This window comes from Pelobates fuscus, chromosome 1 (assembly GCF_036172605.1).
Source record: "Pelobates fuscus isolate aPelFus1 chromosome 1, aPelFus1.pri, whole genome shotgun sequence".
Lineage (NCBI taxonomy): Eukaryota > Metazoa > Chordata > Amphibia > Anura > Pelobatidae > Pelobates > Pelobates fuscus.
Genome location: NC_086317.1, coordinates 224,110,026 through 224,129,413, shown reverse-complemented (window position 1 = coordinate 224,129,413; position 19,388 = coordinate 224,110,026). Strand labels below are relative to the sequence as shown.

At 43.2% G+C, this 19,388-nt stretch overlaps 1 long non-coding RNA gene across 1 annotated transcript in view; it reads left to right on the top strand.

Moving 5' to 3' along the window:
- The first annotated feature begins 9,474 nt into the window (after positions 1-9,474).
- LOC134591893 (uncharacterized) overlaps positions 9,475-19,388 on the top strand; it is a 38,339-nt gene continuing 28,425 nt past the window's right edge. The window contains exon 1 of the long non-coding RNA XR_010088600.1: positions 9,475-9,537. This is a non-coding gene — a long non-coding RNA (uncharacterized LOC134591893). The remainder of the gene's footprint in view (positions 9,538-19,388) is intronic.

Below are 19,388 nucleotides of genomic sequence, written 5' to 3'. Positions count from 1 at the left end.
TCCGGTGGAAATGGGGCTGTTGGGATGGCCAGGTTATGTGTTATCTGTTATTTATATTGTTATTTATTGTTATTATTGGTGTGGGGTCATTGCCAGGTTATGTATGGGGGGATTTTGGTTTTGATAAAATATTTAAGGTGTTTTGTTATACCTTAATTAACAATTCATAACACTGTAGACTAATATTTCCAACAGTAAAATCTGTTTCAGTGTTTTAATGGGGTTCAGGGTAGGATTAGCGCCCATGCCGGAGTAACGACTGTGCGCATGTCATGCACAGTATACTCAAGTTTTCTTTTTAAACAATCAGCAGTAGCATTCCAAGAGGGGAGAGTGGGGGGATTGATATGTGCATAGAGTGCCCTCTCCTGCCTGTCACTCTTTGAAGTAGTCACTCTGTAGTCACTCTCTATAAGGGTCCGGCATTCATTTTGCAAAGAGTTGGAGAGGGTCCTTACCTCCTCCCACTCACTGTAAGCAGCTACCTGTCAGACGGGGCCTTTTTCCAGTCTGCTCATGCAGGTTTTGTCCTGATCTGCCTACTTGGCTGAGATAATCAGACATGATGATCTCAGCCAAACACAAAGAGAAATGTTTAGTTTCTCCATGCAGAGGGTGGAGACATGGAATGCCAGTGCAGCACTGCATAAGGAAGCACCTCTAGTAGCCATCTAAGGAGTTGCCACTTGGGATGTCCCTAAGCTGTAATGTAAATACTGCCTTATCTCTGACAAAAACAGTGTTTACTACAAAAATCTTGCAGGGACTGACTATACTCACCAAAACAACTATATTAACCCCTTAACGCCGTTACGGCGTTCTATGCCGTCGCGGCTTTAAAGGGCTTTAAAGCCGTTGCGGCGGCATAGAACGCCGTAACGGCTTGCAGCCCTGGAGGTCCGGCGGTACTCACCTCCGCCGCGATCCTCTTCTGGGGGGCTGCCTGAGAGCCCAGGCAGCCCCCCTCCGGCAAATGAGGCCCCCGGGGGCCATGTGATCGCTCTCAAAGGTAGGTAATGTAAAAAAATTATAATTAAGATGTTATAAAATAAATTAAATGTCTTTTTTATATATATAATATATATAATATATATATATATACATATTATATATATGTAACGTCATACGTAATGTATTTTAATACTAATATAAGTATATATATTAATATTAAAATACACTTAGAATGACGTTACAGATATATAATATGTATATATATATTATATATAATAGATCTACATATATATATTATATATATACGTATAATTACAATAATAAATAAATAAAATAATTAAATAAATAAAATATTGAAACAAAATTTAAAATAAATTATATATTCATATGTAATTTCATTCTAACTGTATTTTGTTATTAATATATATATATATTGGAAACAGAATACACTTAGAATGACATTCTATATATAGCTATCTATATATAAAATACAAATAACCGCAAATATATATATAGAGATAAATACATATAATTACATAAAAGATTACATTAGTATACACGTAGAATTTAAATACCTATAAATGCATATATATAAAAATTCTACGTGTATATTTAAGTAATTTTTTAACATAATTATGTCATTTGATTAATTAAAATTTGATTGACATGCCTGACAACACAGGGAGAAAGTGCATAGAATTTAATTCACAAGCACTATATTTGACCCTGTAACTCTCCAAGACACCCTAAAACCTGTACATAGGGGGTACTGTTTTACTCGGGAGACTTCGCTGAACTCAAATATTAGTGTTTAAAACTGGTAAATTGTATTACAACGATGATATTTTAAGTAAAAGTGAAGTTTTTTGCATTTTTTACAAACAAACGGCACTTTTATGGACTATATTATTGTTGTAATATGTTTTACTGTTTTAAAATACTAATATTTGTGTTTAGTGAAATCTCCCAAGAATAACAGTACCCCCCATGTACAGGTTTTATGGTGTTTTGGAAAGTGAGAGAGTCACATATAAGGCTTGCATTTCATTTTTTTGTCATTGAAATTTGCCAGATTAGTTATGTTGCCTTTGAGACCGCATGGTAGCCCAGGAATAATAATTACCCCCATGATGGCACACCATTTGCAAAAGTAGACAACCCAAGGTATTGCAAATGGGGTATGTCCAGTAATTTTTAGTAGCCACTTAGTCACAAACACTGGCCAAATATTAGTTTTTTGCTTTTTTCACACAAAAACAAATATGAACGCTAACTTTGGCCAGTGTTTGTGACTAAATGACTACTAAAAAAAGGCTAAACATACCCCACGTTCAATACCTTGGGTTGTCTACTTTTTCAAATGGTATGCCATTATGGGGGTAATTCTCATTGCTGGGCTACCACACCGTCTCAAAGGTAACATTACTAATCTGAAAAATTTCAATTTGAAAATGGAACGTTCTATATTTGACCCTGTAACTTTCCAAAACACCATAAAACCTGTTAATGGGGGTACTGTTATACGCGTGAGACATCGCTGATTACAAATATGTGCATTTTTTTGCAGTAAAACCTAACAGTATCATGACATTTACAGCTAAAATGTGAAGCGGAACTACAAATTTAAAAAAAAATTAAAATTTCTCACAGTTTTTTTAATTTTATTCATAATAAATTATGTTTCATATATGAATATTTTATATGAAATTAAAGCCCTGTTTCTCCTGAACAAAATGATATATAATAAGTGTGGGTGCATATAATATGAAAGAGGGGAAATACGGGTGAACAGACATATAGCGCAAATTCCAGTTTTTGTTTACGTTTTGTTTTGATCAGAACATGTACTATTGACTCCGTCCTGAAGGGGTTAAACTGTGGTTGTTCTGGTGTCTATAGTGTCCTTTTAATAAGACACTTTTGGTGTTTAGATCATTCCCTTGCAGTTTCTCTGCAGAGACTGGATTAACCCAAATGTAAACATAGCAGTTTCTCTGAAACTGCTATGTTTACAGCTGAAGGGTTAACCCTAGATGGACCTGGCACCCAGACCACTGTAGAGGTTCTAGTTCCTATAGTGTCCCTTTAACTCCTAAATGGCATAGTATTGAGCAGTGAGACTAAGGTGTATGATGTATATACCAAAATTGCTTCATTAAGTTAAAGTTGCTCTGGTATTTAGAATATTCCTCTAAGAAAAAAGTGTGCTATCAATGGAAGCCCAGTTATAGCTTCTGAATACATGCACAGCTCCATTAATATTTTTTTCATGAAGAAATTCAATTAAGCTATTTAAGGATACACACTTGCAATATTCCAAAGTCTTCTTCCTTGTAAGGTGCAATGTACAAGTAATTGTATAGGTAGGGGGAAATAACTTTTCTCTGTGAGGTTTATTCACACATATAGTAGAGAGGAAATGTAGTCAAATACAAATCTAGGTAAGGATAACAGAGAGACAGCGAAGACGAGCACTTATTGGAGTCAGGTACAAGGCAGATCATAGAACTGGCTAACAAGTAGACATGAAATTCAGGCTCAAGAACAAAGCCAAGGTCAATACCAAAAACTATGAAACAAGTAATGCACTAAAGGGTACTGAGAACAGGAACCACAATAGAGCAGTCTAAATGGGACCCAGAGGTGTTAGAATACCAATATGTGTGATTTGATTGGTCCACATCATGCATGTGACCCCAGAATTTGCATGAACGGGGATGCCAAACTGATGTAGACAAAGCTGAGCTGGAAGTGATGTGACACCCCCTGTGTGTCTTTAATCGTCTCGAGGTCTAGGTAAGTATCATTACAGATGATCAGCTAACTTCTCTACACCTTAATAATTCCAGTACTTTGTTAAACTTGTCAACAGCAGTGTAGACTCAGAAGACTTCATAAACTATAATTAAAAGGCTCCTGATTGCCCAAGCTACTTTATAGAGTATGCAAAGCTCAAGGCTGATGGTGTAAATTGTGCTGATTTGCACAAAAGGAATGAACTTTAAAATTGAGTATCCGTTATTATTTTAGATTACATGTTTCACATATTTTAATGTATGATCTGTACAATGCATTAAAAAATAGACGAATTCCACACTGAGGGTCAATTAAAAGGGACACTATAAGCAACAAAACGACTTTAGCTTAACCCCTTCCCGACCGCAGACGGAAATTTTCCGTCAATCTTGTCCTTCAGTTAAGGACCGTTGACGGAAAATTTCTGTAATTTATTAAAGTTAACCCCAGATCGCCGCAATCGCAGCAATTGCGGGGTTAACGGTGCTCCTGTCTGCCTCTGTATTAGAGGCAGACCGGGAGCACCCGATCGGGCTGCCCCAGCAGCAGTGCTCGCTCTGACAAGCTGTCAGAGCGAGCACATGTGCTGCAAATACTCACCTCCCGCCTCCCTGCACTTCCGGGTCCTGTGTGAAGTGCAGTGAGACGGATCAGTGATGATCCTCCTCTCCCTGGCTTTAATAAAATTAACCCCTTCCCTGCCAATTGATCACGGACTACTGTGATCAATTGGCAGGGATTACATTTTACGGTCATCTGATATTTTTTTTTTAACCCTGAGGGTTAATTATTTGTATTTTTTTTACCCTCAGGGGTTAAATTTATTTTATTAATTAATTTAAATATTAAAAAATTATATATTTAGCTAGCTGGGATGGGTGGAAGTTAGTGTCTAAATAAAAAGTAACTCCTTCCCTGCCAGTTGATCACTGCCTACAGGGGTTCGATTTATTTAATGAATTTAAATATTTTATAATTATATATTTTGCTAGCTGGAGTGGGTGGGAGTTATGGGAAAGGGGGGAATTTACTGTTAGCGCTGCTTACTGCTAGTTAGGGGTTAACGGTAAAAGAAAAGTTTAAAAAAACATGTACAAGTGTAAAAAAAGTTAAGAAAGTGTAAAACATTTAATAAGTTAAAAAAAAGTTTAAAAACAGGTTTTACAAAGTAAAAAAAGGTTTACAAAGTAAAAAAATACATTAAAAAATGCTCATTACCATTACACTTGGTACAAGCTAGCGGAAAAATGATCCCACCCTAAGGTTCAAAATATGCCTTTTGAATTACCCTGGGATGTCTTCTTTAAGAAATGGTATGCCTTTATGGTGTAATTGGATTATATAGCCTTGTAAAATACTCTAAAATGGCTCATGGACACAGCATAAAAATTAAAAATGTGAGAAAAACTGGAATGGCTGTGTCTCAAATGTGCCCCTTCGATGTCTACATATACCTGGCAAAGGTACATACGGGGGTATTGCTGTACTCAGCCGACATAGCTGAGTAACATATTAAGTATTATACAGTCGTAGCACACATAAGGTCTGCAAAATATACTGCGCAAACTGACTTTGTGTGTCAAAAAGGCAGAAAAAATGCTTATTACCACTACACTTGCTACAAGCTAGCGGAAAAATTATCCCACGCTAAGGTTCAAAATATGCCTTTTGAATTGCCCTGGGATATCTTCTTTAAGAAATGGTATGCCTTTATGGGTTAATTGCATTATATAGCCTTGTAAAATACTCTAAAATGGGACATGGACACAGCATAAAAATTCAAAGTTTGAAAAAAACTGGAATGGCTGTGTCTCAAATGTGCCCCTTCAATGTCCACATATACTTGGCAAAAGGTACATACGGGGGTATTGCTGTACTCAGCCGACATAGCTGAGCAACATATGAAGTATTATACAGTCGTAGCACACATACGATTTGCAAAATATACTGTGCATATTGAAAACGCTTATTACCACTACACTTGGTACAAGCTAGCGGAAAAATTATCCCACGCTAAGGTTCAAAATATGCCTTTTGAAATACCCTGGGATGTGTTTAAGAAATGGTATGCCTCTATGGTGTAGTTGTAATATGTAGCCTGCTTAACTTGTCACGTCTCTTTTACAGCAGTGTAACTTCACAAAATAGTGTCTAAGTCATACATTGGGCATATTGTTTTACTCAGAAGACTTAGCTGAGCATACTTTGGGGGGTTTTAACTTAGTGGCACATATGAAATGTACAAAATGCCCAGCAAAAAATGTAATCCATATGTAAAAAATGGCCAAAATTATTTTTTACCACATACTTTGGCATATATTGGTGAAAAAATGGGGGGCATGTTAAGGCACAATATGCACCATATGAGATACCCTTTACCTACAACCTTAGGTAAATAGCCTGTGATGTCTGCTTTATATAAATATATACTTTTGTGTGGCTATTATGTTTTCTTTTATGGCTATTAAGCTTACAAGACAAACATACCAAATTCTAAAATCGCTCCACATTAAAAGTTTATTTTACTCCTTGTGCTTTGTGAATTGTAACTACTAAAAAAAACTTAAAATCCCAGACACATTATATATTCTGTAAATCAGAACAACCACACCCAGACGCCTCTCTCGCAGTATAAAAAATCCTTGACAAAACACCTCCTCAACGCGGCAAAGGCTCTGATCCCGAACAGATGGTTATCAGAACAGACACCCACACTCCAGCAGTGGATGGATAAAGTCAAAGAGATACACGAAATGGAAAGGCTCACGGCGGCAATAAGGAACAACATGGAAAAATATCAACAGTGCTGGACCCTCTATCTGGCCGGAAGGTAACTGGAGAGCATACAACACAGGGCGGACGGAGGTGGCACACTTGACCTGGGCTGCCTGGGGCCTGTGGGTGGAGATAGAGACCGTCAGCCCTCCCCCCCCCCACCGCTACATCCACCCGTGATCCTCCCCTCCCCTGCCCCCCCATCCACACAAGCGGCGAGCCGGGCAGTGGCGGCCGGAGGCAAGGCGCGAGATAGACACCGGGCTTAGGCGTGCAGGGGGGTTCATAGATAGGCATAATGACAATATTCCCATACAGGAAACACTAGATTAGGAAAAGTCGACCCCCTCCCACGGACGTTAGAGACACAAACCACACATGACATCTAGCGCACACCTAACATAAAGAGAAAAAAAAACTAAACAAAACTACAACCAGCTCGCAGACACGAAAGAACGAAATGGGACAACCGACTTCCTCAGGACACGGGCACCAGCCACCACCAGACAGACAGACGGACGGAAGACAAGCCTTACACTACCGACACGGAATATGTTTAGGGACACTATATAGTCCATTGCCCCCGAAGGGATATCTTAACGACCAAATGAATGCAGAAACTCAGAGTATGCTTTAAAGTGGGAGTCACATCTCAACTGATTTCCACATACATCAGCTCACAACCCAGACAACGGAGCATGGGTATTACCAAGCTATTAAAACTGGGTTCAATACAAAATCCACAGCAATCTGACAAAAAGACCAATAACACTATGACTTTCTAAAGGACATTACAGAGGCCAACAAATCATACATAAGGCACTACGAAACTTCAAACACAAATAGTTATGACTCACTAAGCCGATCATTTTGTACAGCTCACGACATGTATGCGACCAAGAATACAACTAGGCAATCTCGGTATAAGATGTCAATAGGTTTTAATTTAGCATTATCTCTTTGTTAACTACTGTCGACCTATATTGGTAACAAATGTAAGCTGATTGTTATACGTTGAAACAAACACTCAATGAAAACAAAGTATTTCAAAGATCATGGTTCAATTTATCTGTGCTCAATAAGAAAGATAAATTATATCTGCTTTAACCTACCTGAAATTTGATAGTACTTTAACCCCTTAAAGACACATGACATGTGTGACATGTCATGATTCCCCTTTATTCCAGAAGTTTGGTCCTTAAGGGGTTAAGAAGGTTTCAGGTGTGGATCTATGTGATGATCTGCACAGGAGATCTATGCACACAATTGCGAAATTGCAGAAACCATTGTGAAAACTTTGCCAGAATTCAACTCCAAAGGGTTTATTCACTAAACAGTAAATTGTTAATCAATTGAATCAATTGAAATGCAAAACATATGTCAATAGGACTAAGCTATGGCAAAGCTGGAAATGATTTTCAAATTGTTGCCTAATTTTTTCAATTTGGATTTATAATTTTCAATAGTTTGTTGTTTAGTGAATAAACCACATAATTGTATTTCTGGCATTTACAACAGATATTTCATTGGCAAACCTGCAAATTAGAACTAAAAATGCAGATGTCAGACATATTTCTATTCATAAGAATCTAGTCATTTGTTTTCAGCATTTTTCCCTAAATCAGGCTTTCCCAAACTCCGGCCCTCCAGATGATGTTGAACTACAACTCCCATGATTCTCAGCCTATCTATTTCATTCATAGAATCATGGGAGTTGTAGTTCAGCGACATCTGGAGGGCCGGAGTTTGGGGAAGCCTGACCTAGAGTAAGCCTTCAAAATGAATCAAAATTTTAAGGCCAGAGCAGCTGAATTGGAAGCATAGCTGATTGAGAGAATTTTTCAAGTTTGGCTATTTTCACCTTAAATTTAAAATTCATCTTGAATTCTCACTTTAGTAAATAACCCTATTAAAAACAGAATCACATCTCAAATGCAGTTGAGAGGTCAAATCAAAATAAGAAACTTAACTGCTTTTAGATATTTCCTATTCTCACCAACCCTCTGCTACAGGGGCAAGTAAAAACACAGAATGGATGGGCTTCCTTGTTTTAAAAATGCATTCTAAATGAAAATATTAAGGCAAAATAGATGATAGGGAAAATGTCTGCAATGTAACTTAAGTCACAGCTTTTTTAGCCTTAATTTTTATTCGCTACAGTTATTGCTTATCCAGGAATGCATGATTGGTTTAACAAACATATGCACTCACTGCAATAATATAGATGGAATATGTTTATTTCTTTTCTATTACTTACCTATTCTTTTACAAATAAAAAAGACACATGCTGCTCACCTGTTAAGTGTTCCAAAAATGTGGGATACTTTATAACTAGCATTAAACAAATAAATGAACTGAACAGCCTTTCACTTGCTGTTAGACAGTGATAAGAAAAAAAAAAACACCATCCTATTTGTGTTTGATTAAAAAATAGAGAACTGTTTTTTTTTTTTTTTTTATTAGATTATACATGTCATTAGATGATAATAATATAAATGCATGAGTTCAAAGTATCAATTAGTAGCAACAGAATGCATAGGAAAGGCATTTGTCAATCAAATGCAAAATCAATTAAAAAACTAACTGGTAACGAGACTTAACGAAATGTGACAGATTAAGTGATCATTTCTAATTAAACAGACATCCTCTGAACTGGATAAATATAAGTGCTTCTAGAATTACTAGCTAATTGTCTTTAGAAACATTATCAAGACACAATAAATACAAAAAAAGGAATGCCACCTCCCAAAAAGAAACAAAAGCAGATAGTGGATAAAAGTGGCACAGGAGCGTCGGTAGATTATCAAAATGACAATGTTGTTAATATTGAAACAAATGATTCTTTGGTTGGCCTTCCCGATACATTTTCTGTTGCAAAAGAAAGTTTGGATAGAGATTTGATTGATAGAAGAAAAACCTATATAATCCACAAAGAAGATGTCGCCGATGTAAGCAGCAAAGAATCTTTTGTGAATTCTGGTCTTCAGGAAAATATTACTGCTGATGAAAACCCAGGTACTTTACTTCAGTCTTATTAATTAAAAGAAACAGATATGGCATATATCATATATGGCAATTACAATCCTAATCTAGAGAATATTTCCTCTTTAAGATCTGTTTTATAGTTTGCTTGATCCACCATGACTTTCTAGATATATGCAGAAAATTTGTGATGGCCAGTGTATGAAAAGTACTGCCTTTTTGAATTCATATGCTGCAAGGGAGAAATCCAATTAATGGATTGAGCTCATTCCTACAACACGCGTGCTAATATATTATATATTTATTTATATATATATATATATATATATATATATATATTTATTTTAAACCTTTCATAGCCTGAAAAATCGTGCAAAGAAATAATTCATAGGCAGAAGTACCCAAAGTCATATCTCCAGCATTCATGTTTAATTGGCTATTTGGATATGTTTTGTATTGCCTAATTGTGGCATTATTTATTTTTTTTTCTTGTTTTCTAAGGCAGTTAGTCAAATCTGTTGTTTTTCTACATTTAATATTTTGATCATGTATCCTTTTGGATAGAAAAGATGGCACGTAGATGCAATAACCTGGAAGTCGGGTACAAATATTGGCAACTTATTTCACTAGAAGATTAGAATTGATCCACCATCTTGTCCCTCACATGCCAAAAATAGTGGACAACCCGAATCAACTACTCTTGGGTCAAACCTTTTTAAAGGTTTATTTGCTAGAGTCCATATTACCAATATAATCCAAATCCATTCGGATTCTAAAATCTGGGCCTGGATGATGAAAAGTCAAAACTGGATTGTTAAAATCCAGACCTGAATTTTAAAAATCGTTACTTGTTGCAAAACTGGCATTCAGAAAGCATGCACATTAGGTCCCCACTGCTGGCTGACATTGGCAAAGCCTGACCGAGCGCAGAGGGACATCGGCACTGGAATCAGGTTAGTGACAGGTTTTTAAAGGAACACTCCAGGCACCCAGACCACTTCTGCCCATTGGAGTTGTCTGGGTGCTAACTCCCACTACCCTTACCCCTGCAACTGTAATTATTGCAGTTTTCATAAACTGCAATAATTACATTGCAAGGTTAAGTCCTCCCCTAGTGGCTGTCTACTAGACAGACACTAGAGGGCAGTTCCTGCTTCATAGCACAGGTTTTCTGTGCTAGTGTCGCTGGACGTCCTCACGCTGTGTGAGGACCTCCAGCGTCACTCATTAACCCATAGGAAAGCATTGAAAAGCTTTTTCAATGCTTTCCTATGAAGAGCTCTAATGCGCATGCGCGGCACTGCAGCGCATGCGCATTAGGTTTTCTCAGCCGGCGGGATCAGTCTCTCCCCCCCCCCCCCCCCCTGCTGATGTAACGAAGGGGAAGAGCGGAGGCGACCTGAAACCACCGCCGAGGGACATCGGCGGGGTTCTCAGGTAAGTGACTGAAAGGGTTTTCATCCCTTCATTAACTGGCGATGAGGGGTGGGAGGGAGAGGGGACCTGCAGTGCTAGGAAAACTGATTGTTTTTCTGGCACTGGAGAGTCCCTTTAACCCTTCCAGTGCCATCGGGAATGAGGGGAGCATTGTAGGTCACTATAGTGTTAGGAAAACAGCTTTGTTTTCCTATAAGGAAACCGATGACCCTCATAACTATTGGAAGCTAACATCCTCCCTTAAACCCACCCTGCATGCCATAGGAGGGGTAAAACAGCCTAAACATTGCCAACAGCTCTTAATATGCCACTTCCTAAACAGCAGGTTGGTTAGTAATATAATGGGAATGATAAGGAAGGACTAGAAACTAGTTTCTTCATCACCCACTAAACTGCTCAGTAGTTGGAGTTTAAAAAGAATGACTAGGCAGCTATGATGTCAAAGTGTCAAGTCTTCAGAGGATCTCCCGATTGTCCCCACCTGCCCCCACCATTGGCAGTATGTAAAAGCATTATAAAGTGCCCAGGGTGTTGGACATGGCAGTTTCTCTTATGAGAGTGGTGGATTATTCAAGTTAAGTTTTCATCTGCCAAAACAGTGACCGCATTTAAAATGGTAAACTACAGTGAAAAATGCCTATTTGTGTTCCACACATAATTCAAAACGCATATTGTATTGTTTTAAAGACAAGGATTCCCAGGATCGTTTGAAGGAATTTGGGGGCCCCAAGCAAAATGGACATGGAAGGCCCACCCCCTCCCACCCCCTCCCACATGCACGCAAAGCCTACAGGAGCCACAGCATAGCCATACAGTTTAAGTTCACCCACACTTTATATAAATAAAAAAAGCTTACAGTGCAAATACTGCTGTTGCATATAATGTGCATAACATTAACATTTTCAACAAGTGAACATTTGCAAAAAACACCACTGTACCATAAAATCAAATATACATTAAAGTGCACAATAACTAAATCAAACATGCTTAAAGGGACTCTCCAGTGCCAGGAAAACAATCAGTTTTCCTGGAACTGCAGGTCCCCTCTCCCTCCCACCACCCATCCCCGGTTGCTGAAGGGGTGAAAACCCCTTCAGTGACTTACCTGAGACCCCCGCCGATGTCGCTCGGTGGTGGTTTCAGGTCGCCACCGCTCCTCCCCTTCATCATGTCAGCCAGCTGGGAGACCTAATGAGCGCGCATGCGCATTAGAGCTCTCCAAAGGAAAGCATTGAAAATGCTTTCCTCTGGGGAAATGAGAGACGCTGGAGGTCCTCACACAGAGTGAGGACGTCCAGCGACGCTCTAGCACAGAAAACCTGTGCTATGAAGCAGGAAGGGCCCTCTATTAGCTGTCTGGTAGACAGCCACTAGAGGAGGAGTTAACCCTGCAATGTAATTATTGCAGTTTATGAAAACTGCAATCATTACAGTTGCAGGGTTAAGGGTAGTGGGAGTTGGCACCCAGACCACTCAAATGGGCAGAAGTGGTCTGGGTGCCTGGAGTGTCACTTTAAAACACACACACTCCCCCCTCCCCACGTTTTTTTTTTTTTTTCTTCTTGCTCCCTCTCCCTCCCTATGTTCTTCTCACCTCACCTCACCTCACCTCACCTCCCCTCCCCTTCCCTGAAGTGTGGCCTAGCTCCTCTTCCTCCTGGCTGTCAGTCCGGCAGAGTAAGCGGGGGGGGGGGGGGGGGGGGGGGGCACGGATCAGTTTTCGCACCGGGGCCCCATGGGTTGTGTGTACGCCACTGGTTGAACCATCTGGTATACCTCCATAGTTGTAGTTGAGCTACAACCTCCAATATTCTCAGCTAGGTGAATGACTATTTTAGCATCATATGAGTTGCATTTCCTTTTGGTTTAATTCTTTATTTAGAATTTTTACCAGCATAGGTAATGAGAAAATATCACCAGATAAATTGCATATGTAGCATAATAAAAAGGGAAGAATGGAAGAGTCCTTCCTGTCAAGGCTCCACCTCTTTCTGTTTAAGACCAACATACACTTTGACTGACAGACTCATGCCCTCACAGATGCATGCACTGACATACACTCACTGACCGTCATTGGCCCACACACTGTTTAACCAACATACGTATTCTCTGACAGACACACACACTAACACGCCCACTCACTGGCAGGTACACTCCTGGATACTCATACACTGACATACACATGCTCACTGATTTGACACACTCTTACAGAAACACATTCACTGACACACACACACACACACACACACACATTATTACATATTTATTTTAATTTAAATCTACTCTGTCTCCTTTCCTTTTGGGAGAGCTGGAGTGGATTCTTCCAATGGGGTTTAGTGGGGCTGATGGGCTGGCTGTTGAATAGGCAGGCCTGCAAAGGAGGCCGTGAGGGAGTTTTAATCTTCTTGCTCTCTCACACGCTGCTTAGTCATTATGGCCCCGGCATCCAGGGCCGCCATCAGGGGGTGACAACTTTGGCAGTCCAGGGCCCCACAATTACTTTCTGCACCTATATATAGCGATGATCGCTATATATAGGTGCAGCCGCAGGCCCCCCCCCCCCGGCTCCCTATACTTGCAGAGGGGGCCCAGCGGACTGCAGCTGTACTATACAGCATTTCCCTCTCTCTCTAACTCCTGCGAGATGTGCGGCCGTTGCCATGGCCACACCACATCTCACGGGAGTGAGAGAGAGGGGGAAATGCTGTATAGTACAGCTGCAGTCCGCTGGGACCCCTTTGCAAGTATAGGGAGCCGGGAGGGCCCCACAATGGCACCGGACCACCAGGGATCAAAGAACCCCCCCCCCCCCTCCCTGAACCAGGTAAGAAACAGGGAGGGGGGAATAACTTTTATTAAATTTACATGCATACACTACTAAACACACACACACACTGCATCCTCTACACTAACACACACACTGCATCCTCTACACTAACACACACACTGCATCCTCTACACTAACACACACACTGCATCCTCTACACTAACACACACACTGCATCCTCTACACTAACACACACACTGCATCCTCTACACTAACACACACACTGCATCCTCTACACTGACACACACACTGCATCCTCTACACTAACACACACACTGCATCCACTGCACTGACACACACACTGCATCCACTGCACTGACACACACACTGCATCCACTGCACTGACACACACACTGCATCCACTGCACTGACACACACACTGCATCCATTGCACTGACACACACACTGCATCCACTGCACTGACACACACACTGCATCCACTGCACTGACACACACACTGCATCCATTGCACTGACACGCACACTGCATCCATTGCACTGACACGCACACTGCATCCATTGCACTGACACGCACACTGCATCCATTGCACTGACACGCACACTGCATCCATTGCACTGACACGCACACTGCATCCATTGCACTGACACGCACACTGCATCCATTGCACTGACACGCGCACTGCATCCATTGCACTGACACGCGCACTGCATCCATTGCACTGACACGCGCACTGCATCCATTGCACTGACACGCGCACTGCATCCATTGCACTGACACGCGCACTGCATCCATTGCACTGACACGCGCACTGCATCCATTGCACTGACACGCGCACTGCATCCATTGCACTGACACGCGCACTGCATCCATTGCACTGACACGCGCACTGCATCCATTGCACTGACACGCGCACTGCATCCATTGCACTGACACGCGCACTGCATCCATTGCACTGACACGCGCACTGCATCCATTGCACTGACACGCGCACTGCATCCATTGCACTGACACGCGCACTGCATCCATTGCACTGACACGCGCACTGCATCCATTGCACTGACACGCGCACTGCATCCATTGCACTGACACGCGCACTGCATCCATTGCACTGACACGCGCACTGCATCCATTGCACTGACACGCGCACTGCATCCATTGCACTGACACGCGCACTGCATCCATTGCACTGACACGCGCACTGCATCCATTGCACTGACACGCGCACTGCATCCATTGCACTGACACGCGCACTGCATCCATTGCACTGACACGCGCACTGCATCCATTGCACTGACACGCGCACTGCATCCATTGCACTGACACGCGCACTGCATCCATTGCACTGACACGCGCACTGCATCCATTGCACTGACACGCGCACTGCATCCATTGCACTGACACGCGCACTGCATCCATTGCACTGACACGCGCACTGCATCCATTGCACTGACACGCGCACTGCATCCATTGCACTGACACGCGCACTGCATCCATTGCACTGACACGCGCACTGCATCCATTGCACTGACACGCGCACTGCATCCATTGCACTGACACGCGCACTGCATCCATTGCACTGACACGCGCACTGCATCCATTGCACTGACACGCGCACTGCATCCATTGCACTGACACGCGCACTGCATCCATTGCACTGACACGCGCACTGCATCCATTGCACTGACACGCGCACTGCATCCATTGCACTGACACGCGCACTGCATCCATTGCACTGACACGCGCACTGCATCCATTGCACTGACACGCGCACTGCATCCATTGCACTGACACGCGCACTGCATCCATTGCACTGACACGCGCACTGCATCCATTGCACTGACACGCGCACTGCATCCATTGCACTGACACGCGCACTGCATCCATTGCACTGACACGCGCACTGCATCCATTGCACTGACACGCGCACTGCATCCATTGCACTGACACGCGCACTGCATCCATTGCACTGACACGCGCACTGCATCCATTGCACTGACACGCGCACTGCATCCATTGCACTGACACGCGCACTGCATCCATTGCACTGACACGCGCACTGCATCCATTGCACTGACACGCGCACTGCATCCATTGCACTGACACGCGCACTGCATCCATTGCACTGACACGCGCACTGCATCCATTGCACTGACACGCGCACTGCATCCATTGCACTGACACGCGCACTGCATCCATTGCACTGACACGCGCACTGCATCCATTGCACTGACACGCGCACTGCATCCATTGCACTGACACGCGCACTGCATCCATTGCACTGACACGCGCACTGCATCCATTGCACTGACACGCGCACTGCATCCATTGCACTGACACGCGCACTGCATCCATTGCACTGACACGCGCACTGCATCCATTGCACTGACACGCGCACTGCATCCATTGCACTGACACGCGCACTGCATCCATTGCACTGACACGCGCACTGCATCCATTGCACTGACACGCGCACTGCATCCATTGCACTGACACGCGCACTGCATCCATTGCACTGACACGCGCACTGCATCCATTGCACTGACACGCGCACTGCATCCACTGCACTGACGCGCACTGCATCCACTGCACTGACGCGCACTGCATCCACTGCACTGACGCGCACTGCATCCACTGCACTGACGCGCACTGCATTCACTGCACTGCATTCACTGCACTGCATTCATTGCACTGACACACGCACTGCATTCACTGCACTGCATTCACTGCACTGACACACGCACTGCATTCATTGCACTGACACACGCACTGCATTCATTGCACTGACACACGCACTGCATCCATTGCACTGACACACGCACTGCATCCATTGCACTGACACACGCACTGCATCCATTGCACTGACACACGCTCTGCATCCATTGCACTGACACACGCTCTGCATCCATTGCGGGGGGGAGGCCGGCCGGGGGGTGAGGGGGGTGTGGGGGGCCCAGACTTTATGCTTTGTCAGGGGCCCCAAAATTTATGGTGGCGGCCCTGCCGGCATCACTAAGCAGTGTGCAAGGGAGCAGAGCATGAAGCTCTAAACTCAGAGATCAGTGCTCCCTCACACACAACCGCTCACCTCAGCAGGTCCTAACATGCACAGCTGGCTAGCTCTTGTGGCCCCCTATAAAACAAGGCTAACAAGGCATCTGCTGGAGTGTCTTGGGGTGGTGTTTTTTGCTGCCCCCACCTGGAAAGTGCTGCCCAAGGCAAATACTGTGTCAGCCTTGCAGAAAATACAGCACTGCAAATGATCCTCAAAGGTTACGGAGAACACACCCCTATGCACACAGGAGTATAGGAATGTGAGAGAAGATGGAGCCTTTTTGCCTAGCCTTTTAAACCCAGCAGTGCAAGGTGAACTTTGCATAACCTGGTACTGTGATGAAAGCAACTTCGCCACTGGTTTTTGGAGGGGCCTGTTTTCCAGCCTCCTACCCTGGGACTATGGACCCTGTGATAACCCATGTTCAAAAGTACTGTTTCTGCCCCTTGGACTTTTAACTGGAACAGATTCAAACATGTGGCGGCGGCCATCTTAAATTGTCCAGCAGTGTTTTGTCGTTGAGTGTATGGAACTGTTTTGGGCATGGGGCCATGTGAACGGTGGGGCAAAAATAATACTTCCAGATAATTCCTGAACTGATCTGGGTGATTTTTGGATATGTTGTTCACCCAGATCGGGGCTATGGAGATATGTTGTGTTTTGGGGTACTTTTTGGGGTTTGTAAAAAAAAAAAAAAAAATTTTTTTTTTTTTTCTGTTTAGAGTAAGTAAGTTGTTAATGATATCACATAAACCAGACCTTCTTACCCTCAACTCACAGCCTCGTCTCATGTTGTAGGGTACTGCTATATCACACTGGGGATTGCTATACTTTGTATACTCCCCTGGATGCTAATCACTAGCTCTTCTAAGAGTTGTTCCTGCTTTGCTCTCTGAAGGAAGAGAGGTTCACCCACTCCTTGTCGTAGGTCCATTGTGGGTAGGAGACAGCAAGACCCTTACCAAGCTGTGGCAGTTCGTGGGGTCTGCAGTGCTAATGATGTCTGGTGCGGTGCTGATGGTCCTTGGTAAGCACTAGGAGCATCAATTTACGGAGGGTCCGTTACAGGTACTATTAAAGGAATACTATAGGGACATAAATACAAACGTGTATTCCAGAACCTATGTTACAAGCCTGTTGGGTGGCTGGTGCCCCCTTACCCCCCCTTAAAAAGGGTTAAAACTTACCTTTATGCAAGCAAAGCATGGGTCTACTGGTGCTGGCTCTGCCCCACTCTGCCTTCTTTGCTTAGATCTTCAGAATTGACTATCTTGGCCAAACCAAGGTTTTCCCATAGGAAAGCATTGGGAGACTAATGCACACATACCGCAAAAGTCTGTGCCTCTCCTCAGAGAGATGCATGGAATCATTGTATCTCTGAGGAACATTCAGCAGCTCTATGCAGAGTGTGGAAGTGCTGTACGTCAGTGCTACATATTTTACAGCACGAACCCAGGAAGCATCTCTGAGTGACTGCCACTAGAGGTGTTCCTAGGCATTAATGCAAACACTGCATTCTCTATAAAGGCAGTTTTAACATTAACATGACTTCATGTACATGCAATACGCACACCAGAACTACATTAAGCTGTAGTTGTTCTGGTTACTATAGTGTCCCTGTAATGGACCGCCTGGCACCCCGACCGGGTACCTCCGTCTGTCGCTGCTTCCTAGTACTTGTAAGTACCATAATTACTGCACTGGAACACCATAACCACCGTAGACCCCACAAACCAGCTTGGTTGGGCTCTCGTCGTCCTCTACCCACCCTACACCCAAGACCAGGATCCAGCTTCCAGTGGGTAGACCTCTCCAAATCCAGAGAGCATAGCAGGAACAGGGGACAAACCGCAGCACTTCTGCCCACAGTCGCCATGGCTTGACTGCGGCCTTGGAACCGCTCTTTCCTGGAGCCGAATTGAGAATTGGCTCTAGTCTTTACAAGGACTTTCCCCATTGAATCCCCTGCAAGCTGATACAGTAGACACAGAAGTCAATCTTCTTTCCCTCTAACAGGACAACACAGTTTTGGAGTGTAAGCTGGAATAGAATTTTAGTGGAGGCACACTGGCATTTTTTTGCAAGTTTCTCAACAAGGACACCCAGGTGGACCTTGTTTGGCACAGGGACACAATGTGAATAAACCAATACAAACAGTGAGACACTCCCATACACAAAACATAGAATCCCTCCTCCTCTGTGCTTGGGAGATAGCGCAGCTAAGCGGACAAGGGCACATGTAGGAGTGTGGGGATAGATGCATGGGATTGGTTGGGAAGAGTCTGTGGGTGTGATTATGTTCTGTGTAAGACAGTGTGGGGGAGGTCTTACCTCAGTGCCACTTGGGATTCGGGCCAACAAACAGCTTCCCTCCCGCCCACCCTATAGTATATTTTGTCGCAGCTAGCCGGGGGTATGTCCTTGCCAATTGAGTTTGAGGTTACGTTTAAGTAGATGGAATGAGATGAACAAGTTTTTAAGGTCTCAAACCTCCCCTGCTCTAAAGGTTAAACTTTAGGTTGCCTGAGGTCTCGTGCCCATCGAGCGTGGATAAGGTCGGCTGATGGCAGGCATTGGAAGGATTTTTTACGACGAGGGGGGAGGTGG